The sequence below is a fragment of the Phalacrocorax carbo genome, chromosome 13 (genome assembly GCF_963921805.1).
Source record: "Phalacrocorax carbo chromosome 13, bPhaCar2.1, whole genome shotgun sequence".
In the NCBI taxonomy this organism is placed as follows: domain Eukaryota; kingdom Metazoa; phylum Chordata; class Aves; order Suliformes; family Phalacrocoracidae; genus Phalacrocorax; species Phalacrocorax carbo.
This window is the reverse complement of record NC_087525.1, coordinates 11460843-11481614: the sequence shown is the minus strand read 5'-3', so window position 1 is coordinate 11481614 and position 20772 is coordinate 11460843. Positions and strand designations below refer to the sequence as shown.

The window sequence follows — 20772 nt, the reverse complement described above, 5'->3', positions numbered from 1 at the left end:
TAAGTAGACATAGTTCAAAGGTAGTGTTTATACTTCAACAGTTATAGTCCCCTATTACCCTGAAGAGCTAAAGCAATACTGTTAATTTTTTTCACACAATATTCAAAACCAAACATACACACAAGAAGCATGACTAGAAAGCTCAATGAGATTCAAACACTTAAATTCAGAGTTCAGTAGTTTTACTAGTAGTATCTCTCCCATTCATATTCAAGCAATTACACAACTTACTGCAAAAAAAGTTTATTTCAAATACACTAGGAAAGAAAAGTTTTTCAACAACTGATGCACAGTAGAGATAAGAATAACAAAATAACAACATGTAAGGTAGCTGTTTGGTTTTGGGTTTTTTTACATTAAACTTCACATTCAGCTAATAAAATCCCTCCCTTTTTTTTTTTTTTATACAAATCTTTGCTTTTCTCTCCATAGAAGAAAGCAACTGGACTAAGACCTAAGGAAACTAAGAAGGTACAGAGATTATACTATATATTCCTTCTATCAATTTCACTTGCTTTCCTACTTTTTGACCCTTGTGGTGTGTGACTTAAACTGCCCACACCCACTACTACAGGAATTATTTGGACACTATTTATTGCAAACATTTCCCCCATTCCTCCATCATCCTTAAATCTGAAGGTATCTCCTGTGATGCCTCAACAGTTCCTTAAACTAAAAATCTTAAAACTAAATCCATCTGCCTCCTAAGTCACCTCTTCATTAACTTTGGTAATTCAATTATTCCCCAGCCATTCAAGATCACATTCTTAGAACCATCCCATTCTGCCTTTTCTTATGTTACTTCTGTCAAGAAGTTATTGTATCTAAAAGTCACTTATTCCTTCCACATCTCCACTACCAAAACCTTCTTTCTTTCGTGATTCTTTAGCCTACACTAATCACCTCCAATAGGACAGAATTAAGGCTGATTCAAATTAAACCTGTGAAGGAAAAATTGAGGGTTACAGGAAAACCACAGATTCCATAAGGGGAAGAAATTTCTGTTCCGAGTTGAAGAGAATAAATGATTTTTTTGGCAGAAAGAAAGGGGGCAAAAAGATTCATCATTACTGAACCTTCTCTATCAAATGCTGAACAGTATCTTGGAATGACCATTGTATTTTTTTCTATTCCACTTCTTGCTTTGAGATTTTTCACACATTTAAGAACTGTACTGAAACAAAGCCAGCAGATGAAATACTGTAGTATAAATACAGCTCTACTCAAGATGCAGATTGGTCCATAGTTCCTCTGCCCTGATCTTAAGAGCAGGCAGGAAGAAGTGTTCAGGGCAAGAGTATAAAACCCAGAGAATGATTAGGATGCTCTTTCGCTGGATATCCCGCTACATTAATTTCCTCTGCTGCAGAATTTCTTCATATCACCAATACCTACAAAGGGAACTACTCACCATGTATATACCCACCTATCCCCTTTAAATCCATTTAAAATGTTTGTCTCTATAATAGTTTGCAATAACTTAATATCATGTGTAGCTCTGCCCTGTGCTAAAGAAAAAACACCCTCACAGACCTGGAAACAGACACATTAACACTGCTAATGCTTTCAAAAACTTTGATAAGCTATCAGTTGGCTGCCACGAAGTACATGAACATGCTTTAACCAAACTCCAGTTTTACAAGAAAACTCTAAAACTTCTTCCATAATCCTTAGAAGCATTTTGCTACTCATCCTCCAGAACAATGAGACAGATGCAGAAGTTCTTTTTGTTTATACACTCTATCTGAAGCACAGTTTTGATATTCTTGATATTCTGGCACAGCAAAGCAGTACAGCCAACTGTAGAGAATATACTTCTCCCAGATCACAAACCTATAAATGCATTACCTGCCCAGTTATAACTGTTCGCCTTGTAGAAGCAGCAGCTTAAATCTCAAGTTTGAGCATTTCTACATAAGTATGCATGATTGTTTAAAAAACCTTTTATTTTCAATCATGCATTTTTTTCCTCTTCCTTCAGTTACAGCATGATGTACATAATTAGCATATGGGGGGTGTGTGTGTGAATGGTCAAACTACCTGTTTGCCACCAAGATGAATGTTTTAGTTTTCTGAGGAATTCGTTTCAGCTTATCAATTGACCAACTGTAAAATTCTCAGATGCATTAGCACATTTAAAACTAACAAGTCTTTTTACAAGACCAAGGAATTAGGAGGCTTACTTGCTTTCAAGTGTGCAGTACATTTCATACTGGATTTTGAATTCCTGTTAAACCCAACTGAAACAACAGCATGAGTAGCCACACTAACAGGTTCAAGGCTTCTAACAGATCTTTTCGGATTCAATTTTAATTTTTCTTCCCAGTCGCAGGAATGGAGACAGTGTGCTTTCTTTTCATGAGACTATGTCCACATAAGGAGCTACTGCTCAGGCTCTGGCTGAGTAACAGGCAGGGGAGGGGGAAGGTACTACGTACTGATGTATGGAGACAGTAGGAGCAACAGAACTGTTGATGCTAATTTTTTAAGACTGATAAAGAAACCTTTTTTAAAAAACATAAATTCAAAAAAGCTTTGTTAATTGAAAGACAACAAATTTACCTGGGGGTGGGGGTGGGTAACTGAGTAGATTACAAGTGTGCATTTGCAAATTCTATGATAATTTAACGTGCACAGAACTTCAAGACACCTGTATAACTATCCCTTTTCTCATACGCTGCCATCTCAGAGTCTCCAGGGAGTCTCCTCTGTACAGGCACAGGAGCCCTCATCACTTTCTCAGCCCTCATCACTTTCATTCCATTGAAAGCCTAGGACCAAACTGCTTCTGTAAAAAAAAAATTCACATTTTACCTGACAATTGAAAGAAATAATTTTATTTCACAAACCAGCACCTTGAAGTAACACATTTGAAGGAGAACAGCATTTTAGGTCTTGGAAGAACAACAAAATGTGTTTGAAGCACGGTCAAGTATGGCCTTTGGGGACCCTTCTGCACACATACCTGTGGAAATTCTCCTGATGGATAGGACTATTGACCCCTCTAGCATTAATCTTAACAGATTCAAATTTTCTGTCACTAACTGTGATCAACTGCAAACATTTAAAACCTGAATGCAAGATGCCCTGTCTATACCAAAACATGGAATAATCAGTGCACAGATCTTCCTCATTACTGTAAGCAAGCCGCAGCTTCCAGGAAATTCACATTAAAAATCAGGAACGTGAGGCTGCTGTTTTCTTCAAAAGTTTGTATACAGCACACACAAATGCAGGCATATGCATAATATTTTTCCATGTAACTTATGCATTTGATTATCCACCTGATTATTCTTCTCTAATACATATTAAATACTATTCCAGACAAGTTTTCACTGAGAGGCAAGAACTCAAAGGATTATGTAAACCAAGTACTTAGTCCTAAATAGGCTTTCTGATTTGTTCACAGAGTTGCAGAAGATAGGACATCCATTTCATTACCTTTATGCCTGTATTGCAGGTGCTAATAACTAGGATCACAAGAACTATAGGTAACACTCAAGTTCTAGCAGGTCTCTGCTTACTAAGATGACAGAGTCTCTCATGGCTTTCCCGATACAGGTAAGCCATCATGTTTCTAAATCTTCACAGTACTCTCTACTTCTCCATTTCTTATCTACTGCAATGTTTCAATATTTTACAGCTATCTGCCTTACTACTTTAACTAAAGAACTGTCTACTGTGGGAACACTAAAATGCTTTTTCTGGTGGAGGCAGCAGCAGGACTCCCCTTTTCTGCCCTAAAGCAAAGGCTCATTCTACCCAAACAGTTACATTCTCCTTACCCTAAGTTCACACTAATAGCTCAAGTAACTTTTTCCTTCATCATCCTTGCTTCATCAGTCATTCTAAAGCTGTGTACTTCCTTTAGTTTTCCCCAAACTATATTGCCTTCCTTTTTTTCCTGTTAGCTTGCTCTTCAGATTATTAGTAAATACAACTACAGTATTACTACGGCATAAAGCCACCTCACCTGTCTTGTTTTTCCTTTATTCAAACCATTCTGTTGTGTAACCAGAATATTATTACTCTGTTTTCTTGCTAATTTTCTAAGCAACTTTTTCTTATTTCTATTAACTAGCAAACTTACTAGCAGCCTAAGATTTTAAATGGTGCGTACGCTTCAAGACTTTGTGCACTTGCACGTAGTAGCTGAAACAGTGTTTTACATCTGTTCTTCCCTATACATATAAAGCACACCATCCTAATATTTGGCTTACATTTTAAGAAATATCTACTGCCATTGTCACATCAAGTTAGTTCATGACAAGGCACATGGAAGAAAAAAATACTGGGGTGGTTTTTTTGCCTTTTTTTTTTAATTAACTTGTGCCATCTGCAATTTATCTTCCATTCTATAGTATTAACAGATTTCCCTGTTTTCCAAAAATGGCAAAATATTTAAATTGCCACATGACTAACCAATTCATGAATATTTACTTCCTAATTATTCAGATTATTTTTTACCAGAGGCATTTTAACAAAGAAAAGTTTCAGAACAAAATAGTTAAGTTTTAAAAGATTCAGATTATTACTCAAGATCCTGAAATTCCTGTACTGTGTGGTAACTGCAAAACATACATACTTTTAAGACATGATAAAAGTAGGCCTTCTTTACCTAGACTTGGCTATGGTACACATTTAACTTTTAAAAAAGAAATTACAGATCTGGATTAGAAACAAGAAAATTAGCAAGTTTCTATCACATTGTATAATATTGTAATCTTCAGAAAAAACAAAGATGCTTATCTAAATCAATCTTAGATTTTGGTATGTTAATGGGTAGGTCTTTATTCTTTTAAATTTTAACATTTAAAAATAATAACATTTAACATTTTAACTAGACCCCTATATTTCCATGCAATTACATATTAACTTCAACACTTCAGAAACATTTCTTGAAACTTATCCTAACATCACAACTTTGGAAGCTCTGGAGAAGAACATTCTTGAACTTTAAACCTAGCTCAAGGGAACCTAGTCCATAACGGACTTTTTAGGACTGCTTCAAAATAATACCGTCAGAAAGAAATGTTTATCTGCTTGGTTTTACCTCAAGAAAGAAAAAAGGGGGAAGGGGAAGAAAAGCAATTCTTGATATGAAAACAAAACAATCCCTGTATTAATATTTAGGAGATAACCACATCCTACCACCCAATCTAAACATTAAGTCAACAAACAAGCAAAAAAGAAAATCTGGTATGTTTCTAATTACATACCCTTGTTACAATAATCTGATTCGAAAACACATTCCTATCAATATAAACATCTTCAGACTGTACTGTGAATGCATTCCCTGTATAGTTACCTCACCATAAGTTCTTGAATTAGTTCTCCATCCTACCCCATAAAATTCCCATCTTCAGACATGGAAATAAGATTCAAAATTTAGCCTCCTCTGACTACATAGGAACTTGCCCAGATTTCTTTGAGATATGTTACCCACTACACTTTCAACAGGAGCTTCTCAGCCAGACAGAGCCAACATAAAAACTGCAAAATGAAGGAATTCTCAGACAGCTGAACTCGACCTTACTGAATCTGACGCTCTTGGCCTAGCAATAGGGAAGGCTCTTGTTTTACGCTGCCTGAGATAGATGGTCACACCACTGGAACAATCTGGGCTAAGCCAGGCCGAAGGGACGTAAGGAAAGCCCTGTCAGGAGGATACTGGCCAAAGGGCTGGCAAAACATGCGACAGCATGCTGCACAACAGAGCAGCTCCGGAGTGGAATCACTGGCACTTCCTGTTTTCATCAACTGATTCAAAAGATGGCACGGACTTCTGGTTACTCCACTCCTGGAAAACGCTTTGAGCACACTGACCTGCATTTCCCATCTGTGGCTTAAACCTGAAAGCAGCTCAGCCTGTTTGTTATGGAATTAACTCCTAGCAAATCATTTGCCACCAAGGAAATTCAGTGGCAGCTAACCCAACCTTAGAAAGTAATTGCTTCCTAACTGAACAGAGGAGATATTAACCATCAAGAGTGCATAACAAGAAAACCACTGCAGGAACACCATCTCATGACTGGTAGATATCGTTCTGAAACACTTGGCATGTGTTCCCAGCTACCGAATGAACAAGTTCCATCACGTGAGAAGGGAGGGTTCTGCCACCCTTGGTCTGGGAGGAGACAAAGATGACAACTCTGCGGACACCAGAAGCTGAAAAGTAGGGAGTTTAGTTGACGTTTTAGGAATAAGTTATTGGTTCAGCAGTTTTACATTATAGGTCTTGAATGTCCTTCTAGCTGATGCCTTGCTGCGGGCAACTCAACCTAAGAGAGTATTTTACATTTTAATGGGATGGGGTGGTAAGTCATCCAAGTTCAGTTTTCAGGAACTGGAATATGCAGGAACAGAAATGATTAGCAAAAGGACTTGCTTTGGTTCCGGTAAGCTCCCCCCTCCTTGCCATCTGTGTGCTTGTTGATTTACAAACCCAACATCCCATAATCCTTAGTAAAAACAGGGCAAGCTGTGTCAAGATAGGGAAATTTTGTGGTGGAGTGGTGTTGCCATCTTTTTTTTTGCCAGATCAGCTATTTACATACAGGGAAAGCATAAAACAACCTCCCTCCCTCAATTGTTGCTGATGTTATTACTATTTCAAGAGATAGTGGACAAGAAGAGAAAAAAGGTAATTTGTGCAGGTGAGCTCATGGTGTGTGTGTGTTGGGTTTGTTTTTGTTTTCCTTTTTAAAATAATATTGCATCCAGAGTTTTCAACCCAACCGTATATGCTCATGTCCTGCCACTTGACACTGGAAAGCTTTTGCCCAGCCATAGCAGCAAAATAATAAGTATCAGTAATAAAAGCCCTTCTCTCTTCCTCTGTGTAAGAAAAGGGCATCCACCCATTTTTCAGTTCATTTCAATTCAGGATAGCATCTGAAAGACACTTAAGAGAAATACAGATGGTATCTCAAAGACATACTAATTAGCATTTACTGGTACTATTTATTCAGAAAGCTCACCTATACATGGCTTCTCCAAGCATTACCCTTCCCTCAAATCTCTTATATGAAAGGATTGAGATTTTTCATTAATTAAGTTTACAGCACTACTCTGAAAACTGCATCAGCTCTAAAGGCTTTGGGAGTGGATCGCTGAGAACAGAGGGCAGAGTGATTAAAGAACTTGAGATGACCCATTCTCCACCCTCCTCCGTTCTCTAATCCTATAAAACCCTAAGAGTTACCCAAACACAAATTATCCTTTCGCTTTAGCATATCAATGGCTGATGTGGTTCTTGTGTCCACAGCAGACCATCTAGGTTAATAAAGCTATTTAATGCTACAAATAACTCTTAAAGTACAGTCTTTATTAGTATGCACATGTTTCCCAAACACGTAATCTCAATTTTGAAATTTGCTTGTAATTACAAGCCTGAGAACAGAAACTGTTCTTTCTGGTAGACAAGAGTGATCTTTCAAGACAGTCCTTCATCTGCAGAGTCCCTCTACTGATAAACAGTTTGAGAACTGTTATTTGTTGTTCAGCTCTCTCATTGGAGAAGAAATGATCTGCTCCCCTCCTCAGGGAGGAAAAGGAAATTAGTTCTTGGTTTTGTGTCAGTGCAAAGACTGTAATTTTCAGCACTGACTCCAAGTCCTTTACTCCTGAGCAGTAAACAAGTATGTTAAATCTATGCTAGCTGCTGCTTTGTTTGCGAGATGCACAGTAAAACGGGCCTGTGAATTATCCAACATCTTTTTAGGAATATGTGATTGAATGAGAAGAAATAGTACTTGCCTGTCTTCTTGTCTTGACAGGCATAAAAAAACTTGAGTAAAATAGGAAGGTGAAAGAAGCTACCATACATCGTCAACACACGCGTTCAGCATGTAGACCAGACAACGATATTCCTTTCCTGAATTACTGTAGATTGACTACAAATTTTGCACTTGGCAACACGGGTTCCAACTTCATAGCTTTGTGAATTTGCTTATGGTGTGCAGAAAATTACAGGCTTTGAGCAATAAGTCAGCTGAAGATAAAATATGGGTTAGCTGAATTCAGTACTGATCTTTCCCTTGGAGCTGTTTCTCCAAAGTTTGACCTCCAAAAGAAGACACATGCTTCTCTCTGTCAGTCAAATACATGTTAAGATACCTTGGCTGATCCCCGTAAGTGAAAGAGGTACAGTCCTGTTGTAAGTAAAGTTTCTGTTTTCTTGAAAAGGGGTTCAACATCTGTTTGTAACAGTGGCCAAAATCTGCAAAATAACATAATCTGAGATGCAAACTCCCTTTGAGAACAAGCAGATGACTACTGGTGAAACCTGCTAGAGTAAGTCTCTGAAGCTGTCACACCTGTTATAGACACCCCATTTCTACTCAAATGGGGAAAAGTGGGAAAGGCCAGCAGCATCGCAGCTTAAAAACCACTGTATGTGGGCATTGCCTCAGCTCCAGTTAAGCACAACTGGAACAGTGAGAAGCTAGATGTAGAAGGGCCAGTGCTCACTGTTTTTCTTTAAACAGATTTAATGATGCAGAAGAGAATTCTGAAATATGTCAGAAATCTGACATTTCAGGATTATTCTACTTAGTCTCTTAGCTACATAAAGGAAAAAAAGCAGCAAACTATGAACCAAACACCCCTGTCACTCATAATCAATCACAGGAATGCCTTTAAGATACCGAAGCAGTGGAATTTAGTATGAAGAACATCCATAAGGTTTTATTAATAGCAGTACTAATAAAAAAACCCAGCATAATAACATTTTGTACCAATCAAACGCTGTGCCAGAAGACAAGATGCCCAACAGGCATGTCACTTAATTGCGTTACCAGTCCTTCATTTCAACTAAAGCATTAGTAATAACCACGAACAGACAGATTGTACCAAATAAAATTTGTCTGATACGGTAACTTTTTTCCAATGTATCTTTCTGTAACAGTTGTGTCTGTAGTCGATGCTGTTTTGTCTTTTTTCATAACTGAAACATGGACAGGGAGTAGATGAAACAGCTGTTTCAGTATGGTCTTAAAGACTGCCACTAGCATAAAAAAAGCAAGCTCAGAATTTTTTATAAACATATGGTGGCTGCTTATGCTTTTTGCCCTTGAAATACTTGAAATAAAATTTTGCATGCATTAACCTTACCTCAGAATTAGGAAACTGAAAGGAACTGTATTGTACTTCAAGCTTCCTCCAGACTGTTTTCATCTGTACTTCCACTTCATTAGTTCAAAGGTGATATTATGGAAATGCATATTTCTATTGATCTGTAGGACAGGAAGAGAATTTGACTTAACAGATATCCAATGAAATTGTATTGACAGTTTATAGTACATAATGTGAACTGCACATTGCAGATACCAGTATCTGGAATTACAGAAGCCATCTCCTATGGTGAACTGCTCCTAGCTAGAAAAAACTACTTAGGCTCCTGCACTTCTAATAGTTGTGGAGTTCCAGTGTATTTGTAAAATACTAACATTAAAAAGCATTTAAAATTAATTTTATTTATATTATATCATGAAGTTATTCACTAATGAATGCTGATGTCAGGGAGGAAGGGTGTTAAAAATGTCTGTAGCTAGTCTTCCTATGAAAATAAGCCTTTCTGATCTCTCCCAATAACTTGGATTCACCTGGTCTATACCAGCCAGGTTTGCAAGCCTCCAGATACCAGGCTTCTCCAATTTTTTATTTATGTTTTTTTAAACAGTCAGCATACTAGAGGAAGGACACAGTGTTGGTGACACCAATGGAAAAACCAAACAAAAAATGCGGAAGTCAGTCTTTATTAAACACCAGCGAATCTGTAAGACTGCAGCTTCACAATAAAAATCCACTGATGTTGCCCATTAGTTCCAGTACACAAGGAACTGCAATATACTGAGAAATAGTCAACAAGTTTATTGTAGCCGCACACAGGCATGGTTACTCCTGGAAAGAAAAAGCAAGCCAAGAATTTGGAGAAAAAGTACTGGCAACAGCGTGGGTTTGACTTTTTGTTCGTGTTTTTGAACTGGAGCACCTCCAGGCATTAGAGGGACACACAGTACAGGCTCCTACCTGGCACTGTGAGCAAGCCTGACTTGTGTCAAGTCCCAAGGTTTTCAAATGCATTGTGGATAGCCAAGCTGGCTGTTATCAGCTGTACTACCTAGACTCCATCTTGAGCATATGCCACCTATCACCAGTTTTTCCCATTTTATCACAGTGTCACAACCTTTGAATGTTTCCATCATCTGAAGCTTTCAAAATGGTCATACAAGAATTTTATCATTTAGAAGTCCTTCTCTTACGACTGCAAGCATAACCTTGAAAGTAACACAAAGGCTCAAACATCGGTAATCCAGCTATGCTGTTAAAAAAAACATACAATCAGTCTTACAGAGTAGAGATTTAATGACTTATTTTTGAATGCCAATGCCAACGGTACCGGGAATAGGGATGGACAAACCATGTGCCTCCATGATCTCCGGCAGAGGAAGAGTTTAAGCATCCACTTCCCTTCTCTTTTCCTTTCTAAGCACCACAAGTCCTTTACCATTACAAGAAGGTCAGAATACTTCTGTCTCCATGTCAATTTATAAGCACTGTTCCTCACATGCTGAGGTTTAATAGTCTTGGTAATAAATAATAAATTTGTGTAAAATGGTAACCTGAAACCATTCTGAATATCAGATAGCCCCAGTTCTTAAAGACAACTGTCTCCACTGAGCAGACAGGCTGACACTTCACTGCTATTTCTTCCAGGGTAAACTGAAAAAAACATTCTTGCCACGCAGAAGTGTTGGCAGATATTGTTTTCACTTTCTTAAAGTAAGCTTGTAAAGAATCTGCAAAATATATCCATTTCTTTCTCCCTATAATCAAAGAACTTGAGTTCATCATCTGTTGGAGTCCAAAAGAAACAACTATAAACAGAAAAAGGTTGGTGTGCTTTCTGTTTTTACAACACCTCCAATCCCCCTATATCTAGCATCTGACTTATACAAAGGCCACTTTGTATTATTTAAAAAGGCTGCTTTTACAAGGGTAAAGGCGTTTCTGAACAATGCTGATTTTCTTTTGTTTTTAAAACTATGTCCTCTTTTTATTTTTTCTGAACTCCCAAACTGATGAAAATCTTAGTAACTCTTGATTTCTGTAAGCATTCATTGCATTTCCTGATCCCACCCCCATGTATCAGATATCCAAGCTCTCCTACCAAACAAAATTATTTTAGCAAACTTCCCTCTGCATGACTCCAGGTATGTCTACATTAGCATTTTAATTCAAATCAGGACTGCGCTTTTGAAGTCAATCTGCCAACAACCCTATTTTCCTTGCTGTGCTTTACATTGCAAAGCAGTCTCCAAGTACATGAACCAGATTTCTTTTGAATAAAACTAGATCAGAGCATGAGCTTCTGGTACACATTGTACATGCTCCAGCCACTAACAGGAATTCAGCCACAGAATCGGACGAGGACCAGCTTAAAATAAAACCCTCACAACCTGTATAGTGTGGATGCCAGGTTCCCAGCACCTGACAGATCTGGTCCTATTACACCACACTGCTTGGTAATGGGGACACAGCCTCTTCCATGACTTACTGAATTTTGGTGTCAGTTCCAAATCCATCTCTCCCTTTTTTAGGAGGGGAACTACAAAACCTCTATCAGAGATGGGAGTGAAGTTAATGATAACCATTAATTTATGCAAATAACCTGTGCTACTATTTCTTCCATTTCTTCACCAGATTAAGATGCTACTCCAAACAGACTTTATAAAGTATGTTTATAATGTTTGTAAGTTTATAAAACATTTTATAAAAATAACTTTATTTAGATATTTTATATAATTACCCAAAAGGCTCAATTATTAATGCATTAGTTTTACAAGACGTTTAGTGTCATTCTTGATGGCATCTTCCAGAGAAATGCTATCAAGAACAAAACTACTAAGTTATTCGCACAACTCCACCTTTACTTTATTAGAACTTCGTCTACTACAATGACTACAAAAGCACGAACAAATTCAAAAGTACAGAGCCTCACAGCGCTTCTAACTAGTTACATATTAAATCCAGATTATCTGGGAATTTCTGTAAGTGTTAAGATTAAATTCAGGATCGTCATATACTGTTCACTCAGAAATATCAGCACCCAATCTGGGAAAAGAAAAATCTGAATTACATGAATACCCTAATTACCTAGCTAACCCAGAGAACTGTAAATTTTCTGCCATCGGCAGGTCCCAGGGAACAGTCAGAATATCTCAGATGAGCTGATTTAAGCCTCATCCTGTGTGTGGGAGGGAAAGGGCTACCCTGCTAATGCAGGGCAGAGGGCAGGAACCAACGGCCACGAGCAGGACAGAGACAGGAGGGACTTGCAGTGGCAAAGCTCAAACCAGACTGACTCACTTTGAGGAGAAAACTGTACCCAGGCTGCGGATTCCTTTTTCTCATCTTCCCACTTACATCTAGATCCTGCTTCCCTTCTCAGTAGCTCCAGTTCCTCCAGCTCCAGGGCCACATCCAACTCACTCCCCGACCTGTCTCCTCTTTTGAAGTGAAAAAACTTCCTTGGCACTTGACACTCCCTGTGCTCTGTTCCTCCAGTTCATTCCCCCTTTGCCTCAACTGCCTCACCACAGTTTCAAGCTCAATTACTTTATTTATCTTAAATTATCTCTTCCTCCTGAAAGCACCTTGTTACTTCTTACAGTTGGGGAAATATGCCAAAGTTTTAAAATTGCCCTTTGAAGAGAGAGAAAAAAAAAAACAAACCAACAAACTTTCAGTCCTTCAGTGTGAACTAGAAATTTTACAGCAGAGTAAGACACCAGAGGTAGATGAAGGGCATTCCTGAGACAGCTATAAACATCCAGTACCCTGACAAATCTATAGCTGAATAAGTACCACAGCTTTTAGCCCAAAAAGAGGGAGGAAAGGTTGGCATGTGGGAAATCTGCAATTCCAGGAAGACAGGATGCTCAGAAGGGCTTTACCTTTGAATGAAAATTCACTTACCACAGTTTTTAGAAACAGAAGGGTGTAAGTGGCAAATCTTTGTGCTATTAGACATCTAACTCGGGTGTGCATATTAAATGCAAAATTATGTGTTTAAGGAACATAAGTTTGGAAAGTAACTTTAATTAAAGTAACATAACAGTTAAAGTAATTTAATTGCAATTAAGTACATTATCATATAAGGACACATTGGTACAGACTGTGGGTTAAATAATTCTCCATTCACTCCAGATTCCACTTACTTCTTTCCCCATTTTTAACTTCCTCCAGCCACCAGCGCTTCACTTCCACAGGGTTAACTGTTCAACTAATCACACCTTTATCCCAATTTATGAAACAGAACTTCTTTTAAAGTTCCTGTAAATTCCAGTCAGGTCACAGGCATGGTCTGGCGTGATAACAGACGGAGTTAAATCAGAAAAAACCCTAGGGGTAATAACCTTCAGCATCTGATTTGGGGTGGGAGCAAAGGGGAGAAGGAGAAAAGCAGGTTGTGCTAGCAACATGTCTGTATGCAGTGTCAGAGAGTTCAGGGCCAGCTGATGGCTCTGTTAACCATAGATGGGAGAGGTTTCAGACACAGAATTATTCATTATCGGATAAACTATAGTCCTAAACAAAAGACTTTTTGTTAGAAATCTATGGACACAAAAACACACTGCAGGCCCAGATGGCAGCCTCGAAGATGCTTCAGTTAACAGTCTCATGACTGCGACTAGAAAATTTAGCCAGAGTTGCTGTAAGCTAGGGAGAATTTGAAAAATAGTGAGTATATACTGCTTTTAGAAGGCTGCTACAGCTGTGAGATTTGAATGGAATTTTAAAGGGAAAGCAGCCACACCAAGTTTCCAAATCCTACTTCAAAGTTCATGTCCAAGGACATGAATTTCGTAAGAAAAACCTTTTAACAAATTTACATGTGAGAAAAACCCCACAGCATGCTGGGGAGAGCAAACATCAAACCGCCTGAAGCACATTTGGGGCTTGGTGGGTTTGCCTGTGGAACAGTGAAGGTATATGAGCAAGAACACCTCATTGAACAAACCCTTCCAAATTCAGTGGGACTGTTGTATGAAATAAAATGGACTGGGTGAGCAAGCATATCACTTTCTAGCCTCTGGTCACCAAGTTTTCCTGGTAGCAAGATGGGAATTAAGAACCTGAAATATGGTTCAAGCACATTTGTGCAATCCTTAAGTTAAGCTAGTTCAAAATCATTCAAGGTCAATTCAATAAAGATATACCTACATGAAAGCTAATTTTTAAAATTAATTTTATGCCTGCATTCCCTTGAGTTTTAATAAACAATCACCAAGTTATTCTTGAAAGTTATTAAAAATCCAAGGAATAATACAGTATTCTAGCACTTCATATTCCTCATATCTGTATTACAGTGGTTTGGCCTTTCTATATATCTGGTCAAGACTCTCAAATTAGTTCAGAATACCGCTGATCTTTTCAGCACTTCCAGGTTGTTCTCAGAAAGCCTAGTTTTTGTTGTCTTTATTGATTACTGCATGGATCCTTTAGTGCAGAAAAAATTTGTAATCCTTTGTGGGGAGGTTTACAGAACTTCTTCAGAAATACTACCTTGGAATAATTTGATGAAAACAAGATAACACATATAAATAATGCAGACTTAAGCATCAACTGGTCAATTTAAGTACTAAGCTAACCTGGCTGGTTGGTTGTGCAGGCAGGTAGAATACCGGGTGCTGCTGCCACTAGTGCAAAACGTCCTGACTGACCTTTCATTTCCAGTCTGACAGAAAATATAGGACAAATCCGTACAATTAAAAAAAATACAACTGCATTTTTTTTAAGTCAAGTCTCCCTCTTTTTAGGAAAAATTTCTTCTCTATCAGAGGCAAGCAACTTTCTTCTGAGACAGAATTTTAATTTATTTCATGAACATTATTAGTCGGAAGTTAAATCACTGGACTAGGCCTAGCACACTGACGTAATTTTTCTTACAGAAGAGAGACAGCTGCTATTCTACGTCCTTAAAGACCTTGTCTACTCGGGAGGTACTGGAGGACTCTTCACATGTCACATCATTTGGTCCCTTGACACTGGAGGAAAGAATCTGTGCCCTAAAACAACCTGAGCTTTTTCTGCTGGGCCTTACAACCATGCAAGCTCACAGACAGAAGACGCCCTGAATAGGTCTGCTTCACAGCTAGGCACTCTCCCTGCCCTTGTTACATGTTTCTGTTTTCACCATCTGAGTTTCCTGCCGAGATGTAAGACAAAGCACTCTACACGATCAAGCTCCTGAAAAATCACTGCCCCAGGGCATATCTAGAAGTACTAGAACACTAATAAATTCCTGAGCAAGGCGGGGACTGTGCAGTACCAGACAGGCAGGATGCATTTTCCAGAATGACATGAATCTGCATAAATCACAATGCACTGTACTCTTCACAGCATCTGGTGACACAAGGAATTCATTATTGGGTCTATGAGAATCCAGACATAAACCTCCTTAGACCCATAATGAGAGTCTGACTCAGCAGTAGGGCCAGAAAATTCCACCAGGCTTTTACTTTGTCCTGGCAGATGTAATTTCCTAGAGTAGAAAGACTTTAAGCCTCCTGATTTCTTAGAGGATATCTTGTATATTTTATTTTGGCATACCTAGCTACACCATCTGGAGTCATCTGAAGGACTCCACAGCCTGCTGTGCTGTGAGAGCAGGCTCTGCGCTCCCAGTGAAGCTGCAGTATTCCTCTCAGTCGTCTTAAATGTTCTTTGTCTAATGAGCCAGTAGAAGCTGGGGGAAGGAAAAAAAAAAAAAAAAATTCGGCTGACTGTCCATACTTTGGGGCTAAAAAGAATCTGAAAGCAGCTCGCTGTTAAAACAAAGCGGTTATATAGCAGGCCACCCTGAAAGGCAATCCCATCAGCCTGCAGCACTGGTGACGCATCAAAGCCAGACAGTTCGTTCAGCTTGGAGAGGTCAAGTCAGAATCTGACTTGCCAAGCTTTGTCAAAAAACAACTGGGCTAAAGCCTTTCCTGTGCAACTCCTTCTTTCATCAGATCCCACAGCTCTCCAAGTATCCAAAACAGTTCTCTAACATGTACTTTTGCTTTTCAAGAGAGATCTAAAACCGAACTGGTTTACCTCAACTTTGGAGGTACCCAACCCAAAGCTCCTCCAGCCACAGTCTGAACTTCCTCTCCGGATACTGATGACAGACTGGCCCCACGATTAACAGTCTTCTGCTGCATTCGACACCCCTGAAAACATAACGCTAGCTGTGATACCATGGACTTCGCAAGCCTTCCCGAGTCTCAAAAATTTATTAAAAAAACACGCAGGCTCCATACTGTTTAGCCATCAGGCAAATTTCCTAGTCGACTTTCCCAGCATGCTTCAGAGCCTCGCTGGGCCCTACTCGCCACCTGGTAACAGGTTGCCTTGTGTGGATGGAAGCAACCATAAAATCTGATCACTTGGCACACAGACCCAGAAGCGCGCGTTCTTATCATAATGTTGATCCTGGGAATGCTGCCCAGACTTCAATTTCTTCCTGACAAAAGAGCCAATGAAATCTAGCTTCTGCCTGTGCCGCAGGACATATTAGACCACGTTTTGATAGGCAATCCTCTTCTCCCTCCCCCTGAGATTCCTGCAAAAGTTCAAGTATTTCTTCAATTTGTCTTTTTACAGAGTAATTTGAACAGTGAGAAACATTTTCAGGAACTCTTTGATTAAAAAAAAAGTTCTGCCAGAACTTTAAAATCCTATGGTCTTGGGCGCTATCAAAATACTACAGAACAAACAAGATCCCAAAATTGCACTAATGTTCTGTCACATTGACCTATACCTCTGCATGGGTATGTAAGGTTAATGTTTGGTTTCTTTCATTTTTAAAATGAACCATGGTGTGGTGGATTGACCCTGGCTGGACACTGGGTGCCCACCAAAGCTGTTCTATCACTCCCCTCCTCAGCTGGTCACGGTCGAGAAAGTGGGGAGAGATCACTCACCAATCACCCTCATGGGCAAAACAGACTTGACTTGGGGAAATTAGTTTAATTTATTACTGATCAAATCAGAAGAGGAAAATCAGAAATCAAATCTTAGAAACACCTTCCCACCCACCCCTCCCTTCTTCCCGGGCACAACTTCACTCCTGAGTTCTCTCCCTCCTCCCCATCAGTGGTGCAGGGGAACAGGGAATAGGGGTTGTGGTCAGTTCATCACACATTGTCTCCGCTGCTCCTTCCTCCTCAGGGGGAAGACTGCTCACACTCTTCCCATGCTTCAACGTGGGCCCTTCCCATGGGCTACAGTTCTTCAGGAACTGCTCCAGCGTGGGTCTTTTCCCCAGGGTGCAGTCCTTCAGGAACAGACTGCTCCAGTGTGGGCTTCCCACAGGGTCACAGCCTCCTTCAGACACCTGCTCTGACATGGGGTCCTCCATGGGGTGCAGGTGTATCTCTGCACCACTGTTAACCTCCACGGGCTGCAGGGGCACAGCCTGCCTCACCATGGTCTTCACCACAGACTGCAGGGGAGTCTCTGCTGCGGCACCTGGAACACCGCCTCCCCCTCCTTCCTCACTGACCTGGGTGTCTGCAGGGCTGTTCCTCTCACATATTCTCACTCCTCCTCCAGCTGCAGTTGCCGTTGTGCACATTGTCCCCCCTCCCCCCCTTAAATATGTTATCCCAAGGCGCCACCACCATCCCTGATGGCCCTCGCCAGCAGCGGGTCCGTCTTGGAGCCAGCTGGTGTTGGCTGTGTCAGACATGGGGGAAGCTCCTAGCAGCTTCTCACAGAAGCCACCCCTGTAGCTCCCCCCACCAAAACCTCGTCTCACAAACCCAATACACATAACCACACAGAATCATATTAAACATAGCTTGTGGGGTTGGTAACTTCTGACAAGGAACACAGGTGACAGGAACACATAGTTGGGAATGAGAAAACCTTTCCAAGGAGATCACTGCCTTCAGCAAACCACTAAGTCAAAGCCATCATCTCAACAGCCCTGAACACATGGAAGCGTGACAGTGTCTCTAAGGAAATCAGGAGACACCTCAGACATCCCTGCCCAAATGGTTAAAGGCCTTTACCATGCACAGGTACAGAAGTTTTTCTACAGAAAACGATGTGGACTACACTCTAACATTCAGCATAGTAAAATAATACTCCTGGGGGAATGCAACATGTGCTGGAGCTCAAAAAAATTACTTTTTCATTCAGATATGAGAACACAAACATATCTAGACATTTTTGGCAGTTTGAACAGACTGAGTACTAAGAGTCCTTACAATTAATGTTCTTCTAAAAATCATAAAAACACTTCTTTATTAACTCAAAAGTGTTCCTCCGCAAAAGCAAAATCAACACCTATATCTCTGTCAGAACTCGGTCTTTCACAGCAGAACACGCAAAGTATGAATGTTTTTCCCCTACTGGATCTGACAGACAGAAAAGAGTTGATGGCCAGTCATTGTGAATTTCAGTTGTCAGCGATGAGAACTATTTAAAAAGAATATGGAAACCTTACCGTCCAGAAGTTAGCAGCTGGCACAGAGACAGAGTTGAACATTTTTCTCCCCCTGGAGCTATAAAAATGCACATATTCTATTAAAGGGCCTGTACTGAAACCAAAATCCTATTGGCATTAGAGGGACAAAAGCACAGAATTCTTGCCTTTCTCAATAAGATCTGTTTAAGTTCTGCTAAAACATATAAACCTTAATATTCGCGTTTGTTTACACCATTGTAAAGTAAAATGAAAGAATCAGTCAACTGTCATTAAATCTTAAAATTGGCAGTGACTACAAAATCAAGGGAAGTACATTTAAATGAAATTCATGCAGTGTGCATCATATCAAGAACATAAAGAATGTTCGTATTTATACACTAAACCCTACATTTAGGCTCCAATTGATGTAATCCCTAGTGATAAAAAAAACACACAGTGCATATTTTGCTTTCTATAACTGATCAGTCATACTTTAATCAACACTAGATTTTTATTAAAGTGCATTGCAAAATGTTTTCCTTCAGACTAGTTATGACTTATCAATACTGCTTTGGGAAAAACTGACTACAATAAAGATGCTAAAATAGGAAGCACATGTGGCAGCTTAGAATGCTGCAAAAGGTCTGTGCATCCTTCGGAGATTCCAGCTGTTGACAATCATCTACATAAGGATATATATAGAGTTATAGAATGGTTTAGGTTGGAAAGGACCTTTAAAGGCCACCTATTCCAACCCCCCTGCAGTGAGCAGGGACATCTTCAATAGATCAGGTTGCTCAGAGCCTTGTCCAGCCTGACCTTGAGTATTTCCAGGGATGGGGCACCTCCCACCTCTCTGGGCAACCTGGGCCAGTGTTTCACCACCCTCATAGCAAAAAGTGTCTCCCTTGTATCTAGTCTAAATCTACCCTCCTTTAGTTTAAAACCCTTACCCCTTGTCCTGTCACAACAGGCCTTGCTAAAGAGGTTGCCCCCATCCTCCCTATAGTCCCCTTTTAAGTACTGAAAGGCCACAATAAGGTCTCCCCGCAGCCTTCTCTTCTCCAGGCTGAACAACCCCAACTCTCTGCCTGTCCTCGTAGGAGAGGTGCTCTGGCCCTCGGATCATTTTTGTGGCCTCCTCTGGACCTGCTCTAACAGCTCCATGTCCTTCCTGTGCTGAGGGCCCCAGAGCTGGGTGCAGTACTGCAGGTGGGGTCTCACCAGAGCAGAGGGGCAGAACCCCTTCCCTCGCCCTGCTGCCCACGCTGCTGGGGATGCAGCCCAGGATACGGCTGGCCTTCTGGGCTGCGAGTGCACATTGCTGGCTCATGTCCAGCTTTTCATCCACCAGTACCCCCAAGTCCTTCTCCTCAGGGCTGCTCTCAATCACTTCATCCCCAGCCTATCAGGCAGATAATATCAGGGGTTGCCCCAACCCAGGTGCAGGACCCTGCACATGGCCCCGTTGAACCGCAAGAGTTTCAAACAGACCCATTTCTCAAGCTCTTCCAGGTCCCTCTGGATGGCATCCCATCCCTCAGGTGTATCAACTGCACCACTCAGCTTGGCGTCACCTGCAAATCTGCTGAGAGTGCACTTGATCCCACTATGCCATTGATGGAGATATTCAACAGTACTGGTCCCATTATAGACCCCTGAGGGACACCAGTTGTCACCAATCTCCATCTGGACACTGAGCCATTGATAAATACATAAAGTTTGGTTCCCAGTAGGCCCATCCATGTTCCCCAGAATACAACCTAATTTCTGTGGAATAGTGATAGGATTTGGAGAATAACCAAACTCCCCAAAACAGTCTTTAGGGGAGATAATCAAGCACAGGAGTCTTTTGCAGACACCACCTTTTAGCTAAAGATAAAAGCCATTACATCCAGTCTCCTGCTCTCTTTAAAGTCACTAACCATACAATACTGTATAACAAAACAAAAAGAAAGCATATAAAAATATTTCACATTAGTCTAGACAATTTCAGAATTCATTTGATCCAAGTGTAGTATCTAAACTTTAGGTATTTCCATGGTCTATACATTAGATTCTTTTGGCTAAGACTTCAGAAAGTCATAATCTGATATTCTTCTAATGCACAACGTTCCACATGGTTATCTAAAGGGATGTTCTTTCCACAATTTACTGATGTTACAGAAACAACTGAAAGTCTTTGTCAGAGAAGACACAGAAGCAGAAGTTTTGTCACTTTTCGTAATTCAATGGTACAAAAAAACCCATTCTGTATATAAGGAAAAGTGTAAGAGCGCTTTATAATCCAGAAAACCATATGAAAT

The 20772-nt window shown here is 40.1% G+C and overlaps 1 protein-coding gene across 4 annotated transcripts in view; it reads right to left on the bottom strand.

The window, feature by feature from the left end:
- The window catches only part of BMPR1A (bone morphogenetic protein receptor type 1A), an 85543-nt gene that overhangs the window by 36136 nt on the left and 28635 nt on the right, over positions 1-20772 (bottom strand). For 3 of the 4 annotated variants that reach the window (XM_064464812.1, XM_064464810.1, XM_064464809.1), the window contains one exon: positions 9115-9236. The exons of the other annotated variant lie outside the window; for it this stretch is intronic. The gene's annotated coding sequence lies outside the window, so the exon portion shown is untranslated. The remainder of the gene's footprint in view (positions 1-9114; positions 9237-20772) is intronic. 4 annotated transcript variants of the gene reach the window in all.